The following is a 9,268-nucleotide window of genomic DNA, read 5'->3' as shown; positions in this document are numbered from 1 at the left end:
TCCCATGATCAACACTCTAATTAATTATACTTGGTTTGGTCGCCGGTATTTTAATTTAATATTTATTTGGTCACGCTACCATTAATTCATCAAATGAGCAACATTTGCTCAGACGAACAATATTTTCTCAGTCCATGAATATTGGTTCAACTATCAATATTCAACAATTCATCAAATGAGCAACATTTGCTCAGATGAACAATATTTGCTCAGACTAAGGAATATTGGTTCGACTATCAATATTCAACAATTCATCAAATGAGCAACATTTGCTCAGATGAACAATATTTGTTCTCGCTGAAGAATATTGGTTCAACTATCAATATTCAATAATTCATCAAATGAGCAATATTTGCTCGGACGAGCAATATTCGCTCAGTCCATGAATATTGGTTCAACTATCAATATTCAATATTTGTTCAGTCCATGAATATTGGTTCAACTATCAATATTCAATGTTTGTTCTGTCCATGAATATTGATTATCAACATTCAACGATTTATCAAACGAGCAACATTTTCTCATACGAGCAATATTTGCTCACTTTAACAACCAACATAATTATACGTCTGTCTCAACGGACATTTTAAATTCATGAGTCTCAGAACATTTGCAAAGTCACGTTCAACTCAGTAACACAAGGACTCATCGTCCCATAAAGTCAGCAACTGACTCCACAATCACGAGATGCCAATCGTGTCACATGGGGGGATATTAACAAGGGTTTTGGTCTGGAGGTCTATGCCACGTGTGTTCATACACACGGCGAGAATGTGAGCAAGTCGTGCAATCAGTTGGAGGAGTTAGCAAAGTAGTGGGTGGAAAGTTAACCAAATCTCCGCACGATGAGCAACTGGTTTCAATACGATTTTCACTTCCCCACTCTTTGATTCCAGCAACTGTCACACTTCATGGGATCATGGTGTTTTCAATTCAGCAATATAAAAGGCCTCTGAATCATGATTGAAAAGGGAGACAACATTCGTCTAGACAAGAATTTCTCGATAAGTTCACACATACAATCTTTCATCTACACGAACTCATCGTCTGAGCAATCACTCTCAACTGAGTAAATTCAATCATTGAGAACCTTCTTACGCAGAATAAACAACACACCTACAATCTCGATCACCATTGATCTCACACATTTCTCAGCTTCCCTCCTACAGATCAACCCATGCTCTCTTGTGACCGAATTGACTCTGGAATGACTATTGTCTTGGTTTAGGCCGGAGTCCTACAGATTGATCTCTCGAACTTGAAGAAATCCCTTATTGCAATGTATCTGTGTGAGGTTGAGCATTTGCTCGGTTCAAGGAGTCTCCTCCGCACGGTCATATCCTCAATTCCGTAAAAACCAGAAAATCGTTTTTCCCCATCTACAGATTGGCGACCACAGTGGGAGATTAATCTCTCGGTTGCAATCTCACAATTACACAAGATGGCTGGTCTTAGGTCTGGGTTAGTTACATGTTCCAACACAAACGACGCTAGAACTAGCAACAACAACAATGAAGATATCCCGGAAACCATTCCGGACTCTAAAACTGACGGTGGTGATGTTATTCCTCCTCACTCTAACACGGAAGGTCATCCCCTATTCGTCCGACACCTTGAGGAAGTCAGGGGTAATCCACCACCTACCATGGCTGATCTCATCAAAGTGCAAGAGACTCTTGCAAAGAATCAAACTGACATGGCTGCAACACAGAAATAGCTATTCAATTATCTCAAGACTCTCACTGACAAGATGTCATAGAATACTCAAGGAAAAGGAAAAGAAAAGGAAACATCCTCAGATGCTGATCCTGAAGTAGTTCCAATTCATACAGTGGATGACAGCAAAGTCCGCAAAGCTGCAGACGATCCATCAGCGAAGGAATCATCAAATTTTATTACTCGAGAAGATTTGGAATGCCTCTTGGAGAACCATGGAAAAGACAAGACATCACATATCCATCGTCACCAGCCTCCATACCCTGCTTCTACGCAAAAGATTCCTCTTCCAAAAGGGTATACCTCTCCAACCTTCACGATGTATGATGGAACAGGTAATGCTCGAGAACATGTCTCTCGTTTTCTGGAGGTTTTGGGGGAACATGAACACAATCATGTTGTTCGCCTCAAGGAATTTTCCAAATCCTTGAAAGGTATGGCATACACCTGGTACAATAACATCGCACTGGGAACTATCAGCAATTGGGGAGAAATTATCAATGCCTTATACAGAAGAATGTTTCAGAGGGTCAATGAACATCCCAATGACTACGTGAAAGGATTCAGAGTCCAATCCCTGGACTGCCATGACCCAAACGTCACGGAGAAACAACTGGTGGACTTGTGCATCAACGGCATGATCCCGGTCTACAGATCTCTATTAGAAAATCTTCGTTTCCAGACTTTCTCAGAGCTTCATGAAGCGGCAAAGAGATCAGCAAGTACTGTGCCTTCTCTATTGGAAAGAGCAAAAACTACAAAGGCTGAAGAACCGCGAGACACTCGAGGTAGCAGACGTCTGATCAACAAGCAATACAACCTTCAGCCTTCCACAAACGCTGTTGCAGAAGGGAGCAAACATAAAGCTGAACCTCCGCGCAAACATACCTCTGCTCCTTCAAAGGTACAAAGGAAGGATAAGCAAGATGCACAAGTCCCTGACCAGCGCACAGGGGCTCCTGATCAAGACGCACCTGAATTTCCCCTTTTCATTGAAGAAGTGATCGAGCTCCTGGATGCTTGGATCCAAGATGGTGCAATCAAGTTGCCATATATCAAGAAAGAACCAACTGAAGAAGCATGGAAAGTCCTTGCTACTGTCGCTTTCACGGGTTCGTCAATCATCCAAACTGAAGAGTCTTGAAACGCATTTTCAGGGAAAAGGTTGAATCAGGAGAGCTCAACTTGGGGACTGAAGGAGTGCACAGATACCCTCTCCCAGTCAGGACTTTCTCCATCTCTGAACAACCAGTTAAAGAAGCGGTTCAGTCATTGATCGAGCATGTCTGTGAATTTATTTATCTGTCGAAAGTGCAAAGGGGAGACATGTTCATGGATTTGAATCATATAGTATCTGGGAAACGTTTACTGATTCCAGAAGTATCTCCTGAATCTCCAGCCACCGACAAAGAAATGTACAACTGGGGACTGTTCAAGACAGTGTACATCAATGGAAATGAATTCAAAAGAGCATTTGTTGATGTTGGTACTGCCATCATCATCATTCCTTTGAAAACTCTCAGAGCTGTTGGCATCACTCGACAAGAAGCTACTCATGCTCCCATGTCAATCAGGTATCACGAAGCGACATTCAAAGATGCATACAGCCACATCACCCTTAAGGAAAACTCAGTTTGCATTGAGACCAAATTTTTTATAATCCGGGAAGATCCAGGATACGTCATGATTCTTGGAAGACCTTGGATTCACGCTGGAAAAATGACTCTAATAACTTCAATTGAAGAAAGCTCTGATTCATAATAAGTAGAAGATATTCCATCATTCGAACACCTGGAGGAGGTTAAAGCTTTGGTGAAATTAACACAGAAACCTGGAGAAAGTGGACACTCTTTCATCAAAAGGTTTCGTACTCAGGCAAGTCTAATTCCTCTTCATGCGCCTATACTACCAATGTTTAATTATGTTGCTATGGTTCGGGGACTTCTTCCTAATAACAACTTAGTAATCACGAAAATCTACGAGTGGATATCTTCACCTCAAAAATATTACACCAAATGGTTGAGCACAAACCCCTTCAAATTGATAATTCTATCAAAAGGTTCATCGTTGAAGATATGGCTAAGCATGACAGACAGTACTCTGGATACTCCCCTTTGAGTGAGTGTCCATATGTACCACATCCTTGGAGTCACACCGCACAAGGAATTCTGAATCATCAGAAGATATTCAAGGCGCGGACAACCAAGCCTAACAAATTTTGTGAAGGATACCTAGTTCTCAAGGCAACTCAGCGCAACCTTCACTCTACAAGAAGCTCCAATTGGGAAGGTCCATTTGTAGTTGCTAAGTCCATAACTGGAGGATACTACAAACTGATCAACACAGATGGAAGGACCCTGCCGGTGATCCATGAGAATTGGCTTAAGGCAATTGACGCCTGAAGTTATTGGACATTTTAGGTACTGGGCGTTTGAACATTCATAACGTTTGGATTTCGTATCTAGAATTTTCTTTCATTGTATTTCAATTCCTCCGAAACGTTTGCAATACTTGCATTCAGTATTTAAATTCAGCAATTTATCAAAATTCAGTTCAGTTTACTTAATGAAAATATCTATCAAATCCAAAGAAACTCCTCAATCATCTACTTATCCAAAACCAATAAATAAAATCTCACATCTCTCAGAAGTTCAGAAGTTCAAGAGATTATGAGAATAAATCAAAGAAAATCAGCAAAGAGATATTTTTGCTCCTCTGCATCCTTCAAGACTTGCAAAGCCGCCTTCTCCGTGTTCAGCTCTTCAGTCAGCCTAGCAATCTTCTCTTCCTTCTCCTTTACAACATCATTGGGAAAGGGTATGTTGTTCTCGCATGAGTTCTTGATAACATCTATTTTCTTACGAAGCCATTTCACGTTGAAGCCAAGTCTTTCAGAATTCTCCAAATTGAACTCCCGATCAAAGAGTACATCTGGAGTCACAAAATTTTTGGCCCTAGTGCATATATCACTTACAACACGCAAGATGACACTTACTTGCATTGTTAAGGAATAAGCACGCTTGGGATCTCTGGTAACGATGATGTGACCAAATTTCCTCCATATCTTCTCATACAAGCTGGCATATCCAATGGGAACGCTGAATCCGCAAACTAGATCATGGTATGGGAGAAGCGCATCAAATGGAGGATCAAAAGCAATCCATGCACTTGTATATTCATGTACCACTATACAATTCTCGATTACTGGCGCAACTTCCACAGTCATGGAAACAGTTTTTCTACTCGCGGTACAGTTTCTTCCGCCACTGAAACGACAAAAATTGAAGTCTCAGTGTCCTTAATGGTTTCAGTAGCAATCCCTTCAGGGCCTTGAAGTGCAGAGGTAGTTTTCCCTTTATCGGCAACCACAGGGTTGTTCGAATCATCACTATTGGTTCCATTATTCTCAACTTTGGCATTTAGTACCTAATACGAAGATTACATGAGATTAGAACAATCTAAACATGGAAACCAAGTGGAGTCATAAATTGAAATATAAAGGTGGTCTAACATCATCAAAGTTCATCATTATGCATTCAAGACATGAGCAAATAACGTGAAGGTCATGAAAACACGTTTTACGATAAGCTCGTCTGAGAAGATTTTTACACTTCCCTGTACGAATCAACAAACTGGGAGAAATTGGTAATGAATATAAGCTTGATCCATATATAATTCTCTTCGTCTGGATGTTTTCTATGACATATCAAAATTTTATGACAATTGGATAAACGAGTAAAGAGTTGTGACCGAAACATTAGACTACATGCCAGCTGAAAATTTTCTGAAGGTCTCCTGGTTGTTTACTGTTTCGCTGGTTTCGGCCTCTAAAAGTGCTCAACTTAAAAGCCTTCTTTAATAAAGATTGAAAATTTCCTGGGCTTAAGGATACATATGTGGATCGCGAAAATCTGACATCGGACGAAGGTTCTACATCGTTTTTGCTAAAAAGCTAAGTTCTGAATTTTCTGATGACGCATTTCGGCAAAGTTTTCATATATTCACATGGATTGTCATTCATGCATTCACAAATCAATAATTCCTTACTTCTATGAAGAGGTTACAGGAGATATACTTACTTGGGGAGTCTCCGAAGCATTCAAGGAATTGGAATTTCCCGTGTCAGCGTTAAGAAGCTCATTGCTTCCATTCGGTTTCGAACCTTGGAAATTTTCTTCATCTCTATTCTCCGAGGATGAACGGGCATCAGCACTCTCCGCTTCCATGACGACATCCTCCTGGACATATTCTCAAACAATTAGCATTTTATCTACAAAGCATCATAATTCATTATATGGAGGAATACTTACTTCGACCTCTTCTTCAACACTCGAGTCAGAAATCGTCTTCCCAGCAGCTGAGAATCGTAGGCCGTCAATACTTGATGGAGCAAAATTCTGCAACGAAATAACAAATATTGGTTTCGTGATCCTAACAATGCGGAGAAGAAGTTATAACAAAAGAAGTATTGGTAACTCACCAAAGAAGCGACAGGGGACTTTATGGTATTAGGTAACAACTTATAATTCTTGCTCCTGCCTTCTCCGCCATGAACAATTACTTCAGTTTCTAAGAAATCTACACGGATTCGAGGTCTTACATTACGACGGTCATGTAGAATTTTTTTTTGATGCAATGATCAAAATACAATTATCATAATTTTATGAAAATTATAAAAAGGGGTTCATACCTGTAAACATCCTGGAGATGTCTTTCGTTTATCACTGGAAAGATACTTCAACCTTGGTCGACCAGCGATCATCTCAGCAGAAGGAGCATCTTTCACCGGAGGTTGGCCAGTTGTTGCAAAATTATGTAGACGCTCGAACCGCTGATCCCAAAAGTCTACATAACCTGGAGTCACATATGTAATTTTATCGGGACAAGGGAACCAGTAATCACTTCCTTATACATGTGTACGGTCTAAATGGGTCATAAGTTGTTCGACTGATGGTTTTCTCCTTCGAAGAGTCGGAACACACTAATCCATACCCATTTGTCGACTTTCCCTATCAATGTTGTATTCCTCCACTGAAAGCTCCCCATATATTGCTGATATCAGGTGACCAGGAGTGCAACTCAACATGAAAGATCTTTCACCATCACTCAGACCTGCACCAGACGCCAAAGTTATGCTCTCTCCAGTATTGAAAGTCGACGACTGAGAAATACAAGAAGGAACTGACACCCATGGACGGAAATTGAACTCGGATTCACTGTCTAAAACATCAATGAGTCGTGTCTTGAACCGGGGTTACTTTGTAGACCAGCGCATAATCCTAGCATTATCTTTCTCGGAGAACACATGACGAGCATCAACATTTGGCCCTGGCGAGATAGTACGTGGAATAGGAGCATAATTCTTAAAATGTTTCGACAACAAAGCTTGGAGGAACATCGTATTGGCATAACATTGAATCTTCAAGGAGCCATTTGATACGCTGGAGTCTATAATCAAGGAATCTAAATTAGAGTACAGAGAACCTAATAATAGACCACCTATCGGAAGTTGCTCACCTTGATCCATCTTGATGGCAAAGGGAATCACAAACGGCTTCAACAACGTTCCACTGTCTTCAAACACATTTCTGGACAGCCATAATCATAAAAAAGCAGCAATAGACAACTCACTGTCAACGGGACAATCAATTGCTGTCTCTTATAAGGTATAAATTGTCGTCTCTTCAGTTGAAAGACCCTCAGGAAGATTACCTGTGATTGGGAGATGCAACAAAGCAGCTACATCTTCTAAGGTAACGGTAAACTCTCCCCATCTGCATATGAAGGTATGAGTTAAAATGCACCAACGAGCAAGGAGAGCCACTATGCCTCGCGCATCATGAAAAATAAACAAGTCTCCGGATGCTTGAATAGTCCTTGTTACTTGTGCCTGGTCCAACATAGCTCTGACGCGAGGGAAGTCCAGCATGTGTCTCGCTCATCCAGAAAATTTCTCCAATGGTCGTCGAGAAAGTTTAAACTCTATGATTGATGCAAGAAAAATTCCTCGTTCAAGAAAAAATCGAATTACTGTCTTGGGAGTCACCAATTTATTTTGGGTAACACTCCTAGGATTTATCAGGAGATGATATGCTGGGGACTTAAGACGTTTTTGGTCTTCTGCCGAACCTCAAAAAACGCATCATCCACATTTGGAACATTCTTGATACCAGGTGTTTCTTCTTCTTCCTCACTAATGGAAGTTTTATCCATGCATGTATCATCCCTGGACGCGTCATCATCTATGCAAACATCTTCCTTGGAGGCATCATTTTCTTGAGGATCGGACATCCTTGTGAAATAGTTGCACATGCACACAATATTTTACTTCAGTCTGTTATTCATACAAGATGCAAACATCAACGGAATGAAGTAATTGGAAAAGTGCTCGTGCAAACATCTACAAAATGGTAATCCTCAACTCTTACCTTTTTACAATTCCACTAACAATAATGACGTGCAAGAGTTAACACTCTAAAATTTGCTTGAATCTGCAAAAACGAACAAAATTTTTAGCTCCCGATTTTTCATAAAATCATGAAAATAATTTTCATCATGTGAACAGTCACGAAGAGGTTATGAAAATTTACATGAAAGCAATATTTCATCATAAATAATTGTTTACTTTAATGATTGCTCAAAATCATATTTTATTTGTCAACATAAATATATATATATATATATATATATGCATGTCATATATACATACAAGACGCGAATTATTCACATATTTTTCATAAAAAATATATTTCACGTGAGCAAAACTCACGTAAAAAAAATCATGACCAGGTCACGGTTTTGCAACAAAAAAAAATATACAATAATAATAATCTTTTCCTTCATACGATCATTTTTCTTTGAAACGAAGGTTTATTTCGGTTTTGTGAAAAGTTCACATCTCTTAAAGTTTTGGCTTCCCTGAAAGTTCGTGAACAAGATTTTATCATTATACACAGGTCTCTCTATAAAAAAAAATCTCTCCCAAGTTAGGGATTATTGCTTGTCTCTAGAACTAATAATCGAACGAACATACGTTAAATAAAACAAGGGTTTTCAACAAAACTCACACTCATATATACACATGTATAGAATTTTAACATAATCAAAGAATGAACAACTCATGAAATCAGCAAGAAAAAAAAAAAAATTGGCCGCATACCTGGTCGGCGCTGGCCGGAAGCTAGCCGGATGATGGTTACTCCGGTCGGACGGCGATCAATGGCTCCGGAAAAATTCTCCTGCTCCTCTGAACTCAGACGTGAATAGGATGAAGGGAGGAGGTGATGGTTGGTCGTGGGAGAAATTAAAAAAAAGAGGGATTAATTCCCTTTTATATCAATTTTATTTCCAAAACCTAATTCCATAAGGATTTCCTTTTCGGGCCCGGCCCGTGAATCCTAAACCGACCAAGGTTCCACCACCAGTTCTACACCAATTTATGCTCGTTGCATGACGCTCTATTATGCCACTGGGGTATTTCATTCGAACCATGGTTTGCTCATTCAGTCAAAATCCGGTAACGTCTTATCTTATGACTAAGTTCAATTACTTA

The sequence above is a fragment of the Papaver somniferum genome, chromosome 8, assembly GCF_003573695.1.
Source record: "Papaver somniferum cultivar HN1 chromosome 8, ASM357369v1, whole genome shotgun sequence".
NCBI lineage: Eukaryota > Viridiplantae > Streptophyta > Magnoliopsida > Ranunculales > Papaveraceae > Papaver > Papaver somniferum.
The sequence above is the reverse complement of the archived record's forward strand: the minus strand, read 5'-3'. Positions refer to the sequence as shown.